The sequence below is a fragment of the Vanacampus margaritifer genome, chromosome 4 (genome assembly GCF_051991255.1).
Source record: "Vanacampus margaritifer isolate UIUO_Vmar chromosome 4, RoL_Vmar_1.0, whole genome shotgun sequence".
NCBI lineage: Eukaryota > Metazoa > Chordata > Actinopteri > Syngnathiformes > Syngnathidae > Vanacampus > Vanacampus margaritifer.
The window spans coordinates 8,541,481-8,556,067 of record NC_135435.1 but is presented as its reverse complement, the minus strand read 5'-3'; the positions used below and the strand labels follow the sequence as shown (position 1 = coordinate 8,556,067).

Below are 14,587 nucleotides of genomic sequence, written 5' to 3'. Positions count from 1 at the left end.
TTCCATGTCTCCCTCCACCAACACAGCTGATTTGATGAACAGGATAGTTATCAGGCTTCTATAGAACTCGCTGATGAGCTGATCATATGAGTCAGCTGTGTTGGAGGAGGGAGACATGAAACAGGTGGGACAGCGGCTCTCGAGGACCAGGGTTCCCTACCTCCGTTGTATAAGAACTGACTAACGCCTCCATTGGCCCCTTAGCAAAACTTGATTTTAGGACGAAAACAATTGAATATAACAACAACAACAACAACAACAAACAAGTGCAACAGCAAATACAATCTCTTAAATGAAAATAATGCTACCAAAAATCATGATTTTAAAAACTTTAAAAAGAAAATTTGTAAGCAATGATTTAATTGAAGCAATGCGATAATTAAACAATTCACGTATGAATCAAAATTATGTCCAAAGATGCATATGCTTTATATAGCAACAAAGTCCAAACAAACTACATTGAAATACTGTATGTTGAAAAACACAAATTCAGAGCACAATTAGCACTACTTAATATGCAGGATGTCTGTGATAAACCTTTCTTTTTTTTTTCCAAACAAAAAAACAATTAGGCTTGTAAGACATGCCAACAAAAATATACAAAAAAAGAGGTATCTGCCATATTTGATCAGTAAGTTGGTCATCAACAGGGAGGGAAAACCCACAAAAGGGGTGCTCAATATCTATTTGGTATTGTGACTATAGGACTTCTACGGCTACAGTAACATTTTTATTAAATTTATATAAGAATGTATGTTTCTGTATTATTTAAAATTTTGTAGTGCAGCGGAGCAAGCAGAAAATGTCCTCCAGTCTTGACTCTAATGAATGTGCAGTACACTCCCCCAACAAAATGACATTACCTGATGCAATTACAAAAAGCTAACAGAAGAGGGCAATGACGTCAAATATATTTGAACCATCAGAAGAACAAATATCACAACAGCTTCTGCGTAAAAAAAGAAAGGTCTTTTAACACGTTGTGGTGCCATAAATCATTTTCTTGAAGCAGCTGAGCCCTTTGTGAGTTACAATGGTTGTTAAAACTTCGACTTCATTTTAGCCACTTTTAAATCAAAATCATAAAATCATAAGAAGCAATCAATAGCCAAGTTGGATAGTGCATTGTTAATTTTTTTTTAATTCTCTGTGACAAATAGCACTTTAAAGTGACCAAATAATAATAATAATAATAATAATTAAAATATGTGCCTTTTTGAATTGTGCCGAAAGCTGCTGGAACAAAATTTTGTTTTGCTTGCATAATGACAAGTTGCAAGGTGATAACATAGATTCAATTTCATATTGTCATTCAAAACAATTTATATGTGCAATCTTTGCATTGCTATTATAACTTTAACAGTAAAATAATCCTTTTTACTATACTTCCTTTTTTACTTTACTTTTACTATAATGTGAATATATGCTACACAGTGTAAGTGATAACCCTATTTGATTCACTTCAGTCCATAACATACTACATTTAAAACATCATTTAATTTTAATGCGCAAATGTTTTACCGTTTATCCAAAACAATAAAATTGAAAGAACATCATTGAAAGTGTGAATAGATTAGAACAATGGCAAAATCAATCAAATCAATCTTCTTCTTTTTTTATGGGGTCATTCCCCAGTTCCAGTGATTTTTAAGATTGTAACTCTAAAATTAATTGTGTGATGACACATAATGTGCTGGATAATATTATTATAGTAAAGGATAAGTCAAATTTTAGATTGTATTTTGGATACTGTGTGATCAAAAAGAGTGTAATATTTCTGGAGTATTTTGACCTTTCTCAAATTTGTGGCTTTCTGTGCAGAGTTGAGATTGTACCGGATCTGTAGCTGCTCATTGTGACGTAGGTTTGTGAATAATGACAACACATCCCTCACTTCTTCGAGACTGCGCCACATCGCAATGGATTAAATATGTGCTGATGATTTATTGGCAAAAAACCCACAAGAGCCCCACAAATACTTGAACCTCAGACCATTTGTTGTGTGGCTGAGTCAAGCACAAGAATCCATCTGCAACCCCTTTGGTGCCCCCTCCTCTTCCCACTCTCCCTTTCACACTCTTTATCTTTGCAATCTGCCATCCACCATCTTTTCCTTAAAACTTTTTAGTGTCCTATAAGTCAGACACGTAAACGAAATTAAATTCTCAAACTCCTTGTTTGGACATATGTTTGCAACATTGATCATTCATGGAACACGTGTGACACAGGCTGACTGCAAGCATCCCCCTTCGAAATACATTATTGTCTATGCAGAATTGTATTCACTGTCATGCAAAGACTGAGGGGTTATTTGTGGAAGGTGATCTAAGCCCTTTTCGGCAAGTATGATAATTGCTACTTTATTCCCGTAATAATAAAAAGAGAATACACAATTTTTCGCAGCAGTGCATTTCCACACATTTTCACAATCCCCACTGGCATGTTCAAAGACTCTGATTTATTATGTGTTGTACCACAGAGTGGCTGGAAAACTGCACCACATTCATTATCACATTCATTGAGGGTATGGACTGAGTGTAAGTGGTTGTGGGATGATGCCTGATGTTTGGTAAGAACTGGCTTATGCGTACAGTGTTTTGTCTTTAAACACTAATGATCAAGATGGTCCTGAAGGTATTGACAAGCGATACAAATCCAACCATGTGCACTCTGGCAGGCGTTCCCTTGTTAGTTGGCCTCTCATTCACTCCAAGGAAACTTGCACTATCATTTTCGGCTTTCACTTTTCCATCATAATTGCAGTCTGTATTTTATGTTTGCAATAACTGGCAATTGTGAGTTTTTTGTTTTTTTTAATGCAGATTTTTTTTTTCAATTGACATGGAAATTGGGTTGTACATTTAAATGTATACACACACCAAATATATTCAAATAGTGGCCAGAAAGAAAACGGACATTTCTCAGCAACCAGTCCCAGCATAAAGGCTGAGTTACATATAAATGAACCAGTTGCATTACGGTACTTCCTGCTGTCCGTTTTTTTATGATGCATATCCTTATTAGAGTCAAGGGTGAGCTGGAGACAACACTTTATCAATAGTAATTTGTTTGAATATGTATATTTTTCAGGTGGAGAAATTCAGTGGGGCCACGGAAAACGTCTATTGACCACTTTCAGGAAATTCTCAAAGTTTGGGGACTTTGTGGTGGACTTTCATATCTCTGGGATTGCCTCCGCTTCAAAGGAGGAGGATTGTGGTTTTCATCCTGGAAGCTACAAGGGAGTTTGCCCAATCTACTTGGAGAAGTCTACTTACGGGGTGGTGTGGCTCAGTGGTACAGTGGTCGTCTCACAACCCAGAGGTTGTGAGTCCGATCATTTATGGGCAGAATTTATAGGAGCAGCCAAGGATTTGAGGGGGTCCAATTTGGTGACCCCAGTGTTACGTCTCTACTTTTTGCAGGCGTCATTCTGTTGGTGGTAACTAATCACGATCTATAACTCTCATTGGAGAGGTTTTCAGCCGAGAGTGAAGCGGTTGGGTTGAAAATCAGCACCTACAAATCCGAGACCATGGTCCTCACTTTTCAGTTGGAAACGGTAAAGTGCCCTGTTTGGGTCAGATATGTGATCCTGCTGTAAATGAAAGCATGTTTTGAGGGACTTCTTTTTTGCCGTTTGAGCGTGTAGTGCATAGGTGTCAAACTCCGGTCCTTGAGGGCTGCAGGTTTTGGATGTTTCCCTTCTCCAACAAAGCTGATATATGATCAGCTCATCAGCAAGCTCTGCAGAAGCCTGATGACGATCCTGCTGATTGGAATCAGCTTGTGTTGGAAGAGGAAAACCTCCAAAACCTGCAAGACTGCGGCTCTCAAGGATGGGGTTTGACACCTATGGTGTAGTGGAATCCTTTCTTTTTTTACACAGAAGCTGTTGTGATATTTGTTCTTCTGATGATTCAAATATATTTGACGTCATTAGCCTCTTCTGTTAGAAATCCTGTACAAGCTCTTCCGGCTTCATTCTCTCCTTGCATTGTTTTTAAATTGTGCTAAACAAACAAACAAACAATTATTCTGCACTTGTATGTGATCAAAATTATTTCTAAACATTGTCAGTCACATTTGGACTGCCCTAAATGTGACTGCCAAGTCTCACCTATTCCGTAGCTTTGTGACAGGAATCGAACCCTGGAGCAAATTTTATTCCTGTGATAAAATTGTGTGTTTATCCCTCACCTATCTGTGTGAGGTTAGATGCAGGAATGACATTTCTCCTAAATTTCATGTTTAAAAAAATAAATAATCAAACCATAGAGTTAAATGGAATAACCTATAATAAGATAGCTGTGGTGCATGAACATTAAGTATGGGGATGGAGCCTGGGTGTGTCTGGGCTGCATCAAGTTTCTCAAAAAAGGGGTTCAAGTATAAAAAAAAAAAAAGGTACAAATAATCAATATTCTGAATCTTTATTGATAACAGTTCAGAACATTCTTCAGAACGTGAACAATATTGGTGACCCGGTTCTCTTGATCATCTCTCGAACTTTGCATACTCCTCATGTCTGACTTCTTGAGCACCGCAACTTTGTGCGTTCAGGACATGTCGGGTGTCCCTGTGTTCAACAAAATACATTCAATACATTTCCCCTTTTAAAGCTCTCATTAAAAAAAAAAAAAAAGAAAAAAAAGATGGAGGCCGCACTAACATGCAACTTTTATGTCAAGTGGGGGCCACCAAATTATAATCCTGCTGGCTGCAAATGGCCCGGAGCCGTGAGTTTGAGACCCCTGCTACAAATTGCTGATCGTCGTGAATGGTTGTCTATTTATTCTGGCTTCAGTCATTACTCTGCACTCCGATCCTGGTAATTTTGGATGAAAACTTAAATGTTTCATGTTGTTTTACAACATTTTGAAAAATCCCAAAATAAAAGGGGATGTGAGGATCACGTTTCATCCAAACAAGTCCAACAAGAAACATATTTAAATGTATCCTTCCTGTAAAGAACCACAGAAATGTCTCATCCCTCAAAATATCTTCTCGTATCAACTGACTTTGTTGTAAAAACTTGCAGCACAACAGCTTTAAAAGTGTGCTCAGGTGCAATGGATGCTCCAACAACGTGCCCAAACACTGTCATCTTATAATAATAACAATAACAGTCAGTTTTGCATTCACCGCATGTTAGGTCAGACTGAAACTAACATGTGCAGACATGGACAGTGACAAATTCAAGACATTTTCAAATGAGTGTGCACTGACATATGCATGATTGTAGTCTTCATGCCAAATCCGAACACACAAGCAGTTAACATCTGGTTAACATCCTCGGAGAAAGTCTCTGTCATAACTACCCTGTGTCCCAGAATTCCCTAACTTCTCCTAAGATGTTTTCACAGAAACAGAGAGTGCCTGGACCCTGTCACCATTTTGCCCAATACACAGACTACCTTAATTAAATCAGCTTTGATTGCCATGTCAAATGACGGGAATAACATGGAGCTGTGTGCATGTCTTCCCCACCCATCTCTCTCTGTCTTATTGCTGTTGAATTGCTATGTACATACATTCTGTTGTGCGGCGGCTTTGTCATGTCTGGATGTGGTGAGTGACTGAGGGAGTCTGCAGATTATCTGGGGCCAGGCTCTACATTGAGCCTGAAGAGCATTTTTAGCAAATGCTGATGTCATATATGCATCGGACCGCTGTACAAGTAAGCACAAACTCAACCTAGACTCACACATGGGGACATGCAGTCAAGAGGTGTAGCAGAGGCACTGGGAGTTTATACCAGTATGAGCACAGCTGTATAAACAATTTAATAATTTCATTATTCTAATAATTATATAATAATATGCTTTTAATAAACAATTAACAACAAAACCAAAAACAAAATACAATTTAAGCTCCATTGACCTCCTTCATAAAATAGATCCACAAAACTCATTAAAACCAACAAGCTACGGCGTTTCAACAAGCAAAATAGTGAAGCTGTGCCCATAGATTGTGCTAGTTGGATATGAGAAATCCACAAAGTGGCGCGATGTCTTCAGTGGATTGCACAGTGTGGACTGCCTCACCCCCAGCTAAATGTTTCCAAGACAAGCATTTCCTACGTTTGCTCCAAGGCAAGACTATAATGGGCTAGGCTAACGCTAACTAGCAACCAAACGATCTAAAATCCTCTTTTAGCGCTGTTGCCAAATTCACTTTATCTCTAGAGGCCAAGATCATCCACAAGATCATCCACAAAACTGGACAACAGTTGTACTAGCAGCTATAGATAATTACCACGAAGTGAGCCGTTGGGCGTGTCCAGCTCCCTTCCACCATATTGTCTGGATTGTCCCCGTCGTGGCTCGAAGCAAAGCCTAGACCACAGTATAAACGATGTATTACAACGGCTAAAATGACGGCAATGAGCACGAAAAGTCCATTTTGTACCGGGAAAGCCTGCAGGCAGAAGAACGCAAAATGCAAAAATTGGACTGATCGCTGGGATCCCTATACATCAAAGAAGAAAGATCACGCCAGCCACCGGTTACGTACATGGACACCGTGAACTACAAATGCGAAGAGTGCGTAAACCTTTGAACAACTGCACTTTAAAAATTGATTAGTTAAAAAAAAACAACTTCCAATCTAGCAGGTAAAGCTCATATTGGCTTGGTTAACCAATAGACTGGTCAGACATTGACCATTCCGGGTGGTTACAAGCATACCATTTTTTTGGGTTAGCCAAACAACCAATGAAATTGGTTACAATAGAAAGTAAGTCTTGATAGAGTACTTGGAAATATATTTATTGTATCAATTGATTGTATTCTAAATGTATTTATTAATTATTATTATCACATTATAGTGTTTAGTAATGGAAATGTGTGTCTAGATAGGACATTCGGTGTGACCAGTTCAGTGGCCCAGTGGTAGAGTATCTCCCCTGAGACTGGGAGGTTGTGGGTTCAGTCTCTGGCCAGGTCAGAACCAAGACTATAAAAATGGGATCCATTTGCCACCCTGCTTGACATCAATAAACAACAATGTGTTGATAGTGACGGCAAAGCTACGTTGCAGCTGCCTTAACTTATATGCACTTATGGAAACTACAGTTGTGCTCATTAAAGTACGCTGGCATAATGTTTTTGCATGTGTGAGCTCTATTTTTTACAGAGGATATGTATGATAACAGAAATGCCCTTTTTTCACTCGTGCTAAGTGGTTGTGTGAAGCCATTCATTGTAAGGGGGTGCGGGGGTACTGTTTACTACTGAGGGATTTAGCATGCAGGCGCTAGCCTAGACTGGACAGCAACGGACAATGTGCACAATGTAAACATGCTTAGTAGAAGAAGAAACGTTAAAAGTAAAACTAATTAACCTGTGATGAAGTGATCTGAGCAGATCTTGGAGTATTTCGTGGGTTCATCTTTGTGTTGATAGTGGCTAACCACAGTCTGCGACGTGATCACTGAGTCATTTAGTGAAATCACCTTCGGATCTTTGGAATGGAATAGAATCCCAATGTAAAAGTTCCGTCAGCTTTCTTAGTACAACCATGTACCCAACACAAAACAACCATATTAGTTATGAAAAGGAATACTTGTTTGCTGAAATTCACAAGCGCGCAGTGCCGCGTACCGTGCCTTCTGCTAGGAAAACCAAAACATATGGTGGACGCACGATGCGATGACGTCACACGGGAACTATCTATTACTACTTGAATTTCCCACCCTCTGCCTGCGAATGTGACGAACGCTGTTTGTGCATGTGAAGAAGGAAGTGTGCAGTTTCATTTTTTAGCCACAGTTGGCAGTAGCGATTCGGAATTCAATTCTCTGCAAACAAACAAGCAAAAAACTAAACTGTGGCTATAAACGTTTCAACATAAATTATCTTTATAGATAAGGGCAGCAAGGTTGAAGAACAAGACATTGGATGGGCTTGGGTGACGAAACACTTTGGCACAAGAGAGGGGAGAGACACGTGAGGATGATGGGAAACAGGTGGACACAATCAGGAATCTAGGTTGACACTGATGCCACATGAGAAAGGGCAAGTTATCTGAAACGCGAGGAGAGTCAGGACTTTCAAATTAAAACAGGAAATGACAAGACAGTAAAGTAAAACCCCAAATGAGACAACCTCACCGTACACAGTAAATTCTGTAGCGTAAATTTGAATCTATTAGAGTGGGACCAAATAGACTCAGTTTTAAAGTAATATTTACACTTGGAAGAAAGTAAAATAAAGAATAAAAAAAAAAATACAATAAAAGTCACTTAAGGTTTGAGGAACGAACTCACGACCCAGCTTGGGAGACTGCCACACTACCACTTGAGCTATGCCCCTCCTACTGTTTGCTTATCTCCAAGAGGAGACCAAACACATTGTTTTTGGTCTCTCTCAAAAATATTCCAGCTGAGTTTGATCCTCAACTCTAGAGTGACTTTTATTTTTTTCCCAATTCTTTATTTGACTCTTTTCAAAGTGTAAACATTACTCTAGTCTATTCAATCCCACTCTAAATAGAGTCAATTTTACAGAATTTACTGTGTAGTGGGACAAAATGATGTAATAAAGGCTGCAGATCCAGTAGTACTGGAGGTGGTGTGACCATGCATTCATTATGAAGCCACATTATGTTATTTGGAGAACTCAACAATGCAATGAGGAAAGTACAACTTGGCTCCTTTCCCATGGTTACATTTTTCATTGCAGATTTGAAACTACAAAACAAGACTTCCAACTGCAGGGCAGTCATCAAATCCCTGCTTTACATTAATGTTCTTTTTTAATCTAATAGTGTCATGATTTTGTCATTATAATGAATACAAATTAACTGAATTTGTGCATTCCCTGTTCAAATACATGAATGATGGCATTAGATGGCGGTCTCCAAGTGTACACTTCACAGCAGTGATCACTCTGACCAACATCGGAGGCACGCTCACAGTTCCTTATAAACGAATGTGCTTCGCTTTTATGCATAGACTCCAGCGAGTCTATTTCTGCTTTCCCAATGTCAAAGACTGTGCTGCTCTGGCATGCTGATTTTCAAGGGAATTAGAGGAGCCGCTTCCATTGGCTGAGAAGCAAGTTCACTCCCACAACTGCGCAAACACACACTTTTAACTTCATGTGTGCATCTATAAAAATATTGAAAGAAAAAAACCTCTACACATGTGTACAATTCGACCGCTTTGTGCTACTTGTGCTGGGCATGAAAAAAGGGCCCACTGAGTCACAAATTGTCAAATCAACCTGAACTGGAATAACTGTTCATAAAAATGGTTGACTCCATGCATGAAACACAGATAACAGTGTTTTTACAGTAAGCATTCCTGTTTGCGGTGCAGTGCCGTTTAAGGGCCCCAAGATCATGGGCATCCAGTATGATTTTTCCGCCTTGAGCCTTACACACAGCGATTGTTCCAGATTCTCTCAATCTTTGGATGATGTTATGCACTGTAGATGATGATTACTTCAACCTTGTTGCCAATTTTTGCTGGTTATTTCTCCACTATCTTTCTGCGCAACATTGGAGGAATTGGTGATTCTCTACCCATCTTCGCTTCTGAGAGACACTGCCACCCTGAGAAGCTCGTTTTATACTCCAATCAAGTTGCCAATGGACCTGGATTTGTTGGCACCATGAAATTTACAATCAACATATTTTTCCCTTAAAATGATAAATTTTCTCAGTTTAAACGTTTGACCTGTCATCTATGTTCTAATCTGAAAAAAATATTGAAATGTGGCATGTCCACATAATAGAATTCAGTTTTTATTCACAATTTGTATAGCATCCCAACTTTTTTGGAATTGGGTTTGTAAAAAATGAACAGTTTTTACGGTAAATAGTTGGGAATGTATAGAACGCAACCCTGGAGCGGGGGCCACACCTGTAAAAAACCCGTGACCCATACCCGCTTCTCTCTCCTTTCCTCTTTTCCTTTGGGCTTTCTTGCTCTGGGTCACACTCCGGGCCCCTCTGCTTGCTAGCAGAAGGCCCGCATACAGCTGGCTTGACTGTCAGCACACGACGCCCTCACGGCTCGCCATCGCTCAGCGACAAGCCCAGCGAAACACGCTGCTTTTATCCCTGCCTCAAAAAGGATTGCCGCCAACACAGGCGCTCTGAGGCTGAAACCAAAAAGGCTCCTCATCCGCCAGCAGGTCAACTTCCAGGCCGTGAGGCTCCTCTGCCCATCCTGACGAACTCTCTCTCTCTCCTGAACTGAATCCAACTTCCAAGTTCTAACTTCCCAAATAGATTAGAAAATAAACGTGCACAAAATCAAAACCTGATCGTGTACTGTGTTATATAAATTTATATTAACCTCTAAGCTGAACAAAGAACTCACAAAATTGTTAAAGGGTACATCCTTCTTTTTAATGACTGATTCAACGAGGTTCTCATCTGTTATTCTGAAAATGATCAAAAATAGATGTGGCGCTCCGCAGGCAAGTCTCAAAATTAGTAAAATTTGAGTCTCCTTCAATGATCAATTGATTATTAATTAATAATGAACAATTATTGATTTAATAATTAATTTACTTAAATTTACCAATTTAACCTACAACATACATAACCGACCTATCACTAACGACACTGAATATTGAGGCACTTAATTGCTAATGCAAGCACACATTTTGAAGCAAGTCAATTTGTGGACAATCTCAAATGTGTTACCTGTCAAGAAGGGGGAGCTTGAGGACCCAAATGCGGGAAGACAGGGCGAGGAGGCAGAGGTTAAATCAAAAAGAGGGATTTTAATTTCTACAAACAAAAGGTGAGCTTCCAAATTACAAGATAAATCAAAACTAGAACCAAAACATGGGGGAAACAACAAGGCAAAAACGGGCAGCATGACACGAGGAAAGACAATGAACCGACACAGACAGAGGGGAGACAGCAGACTAAATACACAGACACTAACGACACAACAAGACACACCTGGGGCAAGACACAAGTGGCTGAGGCCACTGATTGGTTCACATGAGGAAGGGCAGGATTACACTTAGGCAAGACCAAGGGAGACACACAAGGAAAACAGAACCCAAACATGACATTACCTTCCACTTCATCTGGCCATTAGAATGGGTCTTAAATGTAGCTGGCCAAAACATGCTTAATTAAAATTAAACTACAATAATAAACTCCCTACCAGAGGGTGCTGGAACTGCACAAATGGAACGCAACACTCACCTTTTTAACAGATGTGCTGGTTTTTAATATCACGACATGACGACGACAATATTGCCGTTATCGTTACATACCTTCTGCCTTACGGCCACAAGATCAGTTGTTGTTGTTATTATTATTATTATTATTAGTAGTAGTAGTAGTAGTAGTAGTAGTAGTAGTAGTAGTAGTAGTAGTAGTAGCAGCATACTAAAATGAGAACTCTGGTCTGATATTGTAAACTGAAATTGGGCCTGGAAATATCAGGATTGCTCTAGGATTGACTGGCTAGCAGTTCATCTTACCTTTGATGCCACTGACGACAAGCGATATTGAAAATTGATGGCTGCATTAATAAAACCTCTCAAGACCAACTATTTGTAGTTGTTTTTGTCACCAAGAAGTATTTTCCAAAACAAGTCTCTTCTTGCCAACGCCACCATCTTACAACACTCTTCTGGTCCCTTCGGAAGAGGGCACATACCTGGATTTGTCCCGATAATAAAATCCAAAACGAGTTGGGGCCAGCAATGTTAAATAGTAAACATTTCAGTATTTACAACTGGAAACCTTCATGTGTCTGTATGGAAAGTCAACTGTAGCCTACCTTGAGAAATTTGACTCTGTGAACTGTGATGTGAGCACAATTTACTGTAGCCAATCAAGGAAGGGCCCTGCCTGACAAATAAGTAAGCACCGGTGAATATAACAAAATATGTCCTTCCCCATGTTGTTTTTTTGTATAAAAGCGGGTTCCGCAAACACCAAGAAGCATTTTCCAAAGCAAGCCTTTTTTTGCCAACATCGCCATCTTCCAATTCTCCCACTACCGGTCCTCTTCAGAAACACTTGGGTAACATTTGGCGCATATCTAGGAGTTCCTGTCCTTCATTTTGGGGCGATCATGTGATCAGAGTTCTGCCTTGTTGAGATTGACAGTGGGACAGAATCTTACTGTGTGTGGTGCTCTGTGATGAAATTATTGGAGACAAAAAATCTTTACCAAAGATGAGCTTGTATTACTTGTGTTTTTGACTATATTTAGCTATTAACTAAAAGATGGCTGCTGGAGCTTTCGTTGGAGGTCATGTGTTTTCGGCAGAGCTTCACTTGCCCATTCGATCAAGTAGAGGCGACTTGCTATTTTTTTTTCAACGGATGTCGTCATGTCTTGAACATTTGTATTCCCCCCTTTTCTAAAAAATCCTAAGGCTCGTTGCATTTTAAAATGACTGGTACAACTTGGGAACTTATTGTGCAATCGCCGTTTGTACGAACAAGCTTAAACAGGTTGTCTGTGACTTAAAAATAAGCCATGTTTTGAACTGCAGCTCTGAAGGGGTAGACGAAATGTTGTTGTAAAAAACGCCTACCCGGTTGCCCTACCCTACCTAAACATTATTTATCGATATTTTGTCATGCATGACATAACAATTAACGAAGCAGTGCACATATTGCTGCAGTTTCCCTATCAACATTGACGCCATCCCATTTTAATAGTTGAACTTAGCAGGTATTTGTGTTGCCATGTTTTCACATTTAAATCAACTCTATGCCTGTGTGATATATTCTCCTTTTGTGAAAAACACGACATACACATATAGATGTTGGGCCGGGGGCAGATTTCAACCATCTCCAACGAGGGAGGACTTTATTATTTGTTAACATCAGCTTCATTTTTTAACAAATTAAACAGAATTGGTTGGCACTCTTATCTTTTGCAAGTTCTGTATTGTTTGGTAACTTAATGTGGGTTACTGGCTCCGGCAAACCGAGCAGGCAGCTATGCTTGTAGACAACATTAGGCTAACAGTTGAGGGGTTTACTCGTCTTTAACACTTTAAACTAAACTTTATACAAATAAAAAAGCATGGCTAATATTTTCCCAAAAATATGTATACTTAGAAGCTGCTCCTTTCATGCATGATATTTTGTGTAATGTTTTGCCGTGTAACTGTCTACAGTACACCAACAACTGTTGCATGTCTACGCCCAAGATTGGTGCTATTGGTTCAACTGACATAGTAGGCTGCTGTGTAGCCTGTACATTGAATGAAATTTACAATTTGATTTTGGAAAATTGTACAATAATTACGAGTGCCTACAAAGAAAATCTGATTAATAAATGAATAAACTTCAAAACATAAACCTTGCAGGTCTTCCTTCACCAGGGATCATTGATTTCAAAATCTAAAGCAGCTCCGGCCCACCTCCTAATATTCTTAAAATACATATTGCACACATTGTTTTTTGTTTTTTACTTTTTTTAATCCATAATAAACCAGACTATTGTATCCACCCACATGAATCCTCAGGATCAGAATTGAGCTACATCTCTTTTGTCAGAGTGTTTGTTTCTTCCTGACAGGAAAGAGAACAGAAACGCTTCCACTCTTCACACAAAGACACTCAGAAACGCATCTGCATCCCCAATTTGGCTTGACAATGTGAAATCATGGAAAACCTCTTTAAAATGACCCAAAAAGTTTCCAATGAGAAATGTCAACTAATCAAGCAGAACTTAACATAATCTAGCTAATGTTAGTGTGTGTAAGCATATTTGGCCAAAGCGAAATATCACTTTTAATTAAAGTCGACATAATTGTGTTTCAGTGCACTCCAGGACGAAAAGCCCACAGGGCCGAAGAATTTGAATGACCTTGTAGATGCAATCAAGAGCTCCATGTCCTCCAGCAGTTCGCTTGCCTTTGTTCCACAAGACCATCTTAAGCTTTTGTCTTTGCAGCTAGTTCGACAAACCAAACAAAGAAAAGCAAAGTTGGAGCCGTGATTAGAAAAATCAACAAATCCTCAACAAGACATGAGCACATGAGCCTCCAGACCTCCTGGCCTCGGATTAGCTTCTCTGGAAAGGGTGAGTCAAAAAGGAACCCAAAGTGAATGTTCGATTTGGAATGTGGAGACCAGAGGTGTTTGATCTGCCATCATAAAGATTGGCCTATCTCAAGTAACTTGATCATATCTGTCATGGCAATATTGCCAATATCAGTTCTGTTTTCTTTTAATTAGAGGGCCACTCTGTGCACTCATGCCAAACATGGTTTGGGTGAAAAGTCAACAGATCCACTCTTTGAGAGCAGCTGAGCTAAATTAAGGGGACTGTTTGTTCAAATTAGTCATAATTGTTGAGAGTAGCAGATAGTAGCAATGTTTAGAGCATTATGGTGACATGGCATCTTCTGAAAAACGGAACCAAAGAGGGCTCAGAAGCAGATGACTGCGAACACAACAATAACTGCCGGTCAACATGATACCAGTAAAATGCAATTCCTCCGAGATCAGTGCTGGAAATAATACCGTAGATAACATTTTATTTTATTCATGAACGGAGCGATCTAATTAATTAAAAGATACGCTACAATTGATTTATACATGTTGGGGCAACTGTCCAGGGAGTCAGCTTTGCTTCTATTGA

At 39.4% G+C, this 14,587-nt stretch overlaps 1 long non-coding RNA gene across 1 annotated transcript; it reads right to left on the bottom strand.

Annotated features, from left to right (window-relative positions):
• Positions 1-4,468: 4,468 nt before the first annotated feature.
• Positions 4,469-10,846, bottom strand: LOC144050297 (uncharacterized). Its single transcript, XR_013293827.1, has 3 exons — positions 10,660-10,846; positions 6,259-6,338; positions 4,469-4,579 (listed from the first exon to the last, which is right to left on the bottom strand). It is a non-coding gene; the product is annotated as an uncharacterized LOC144050297 (long non-coding RNA).
• Between the last annotated feature and the right edge of the window lie 3,741 nt (positions 10,847-14,587).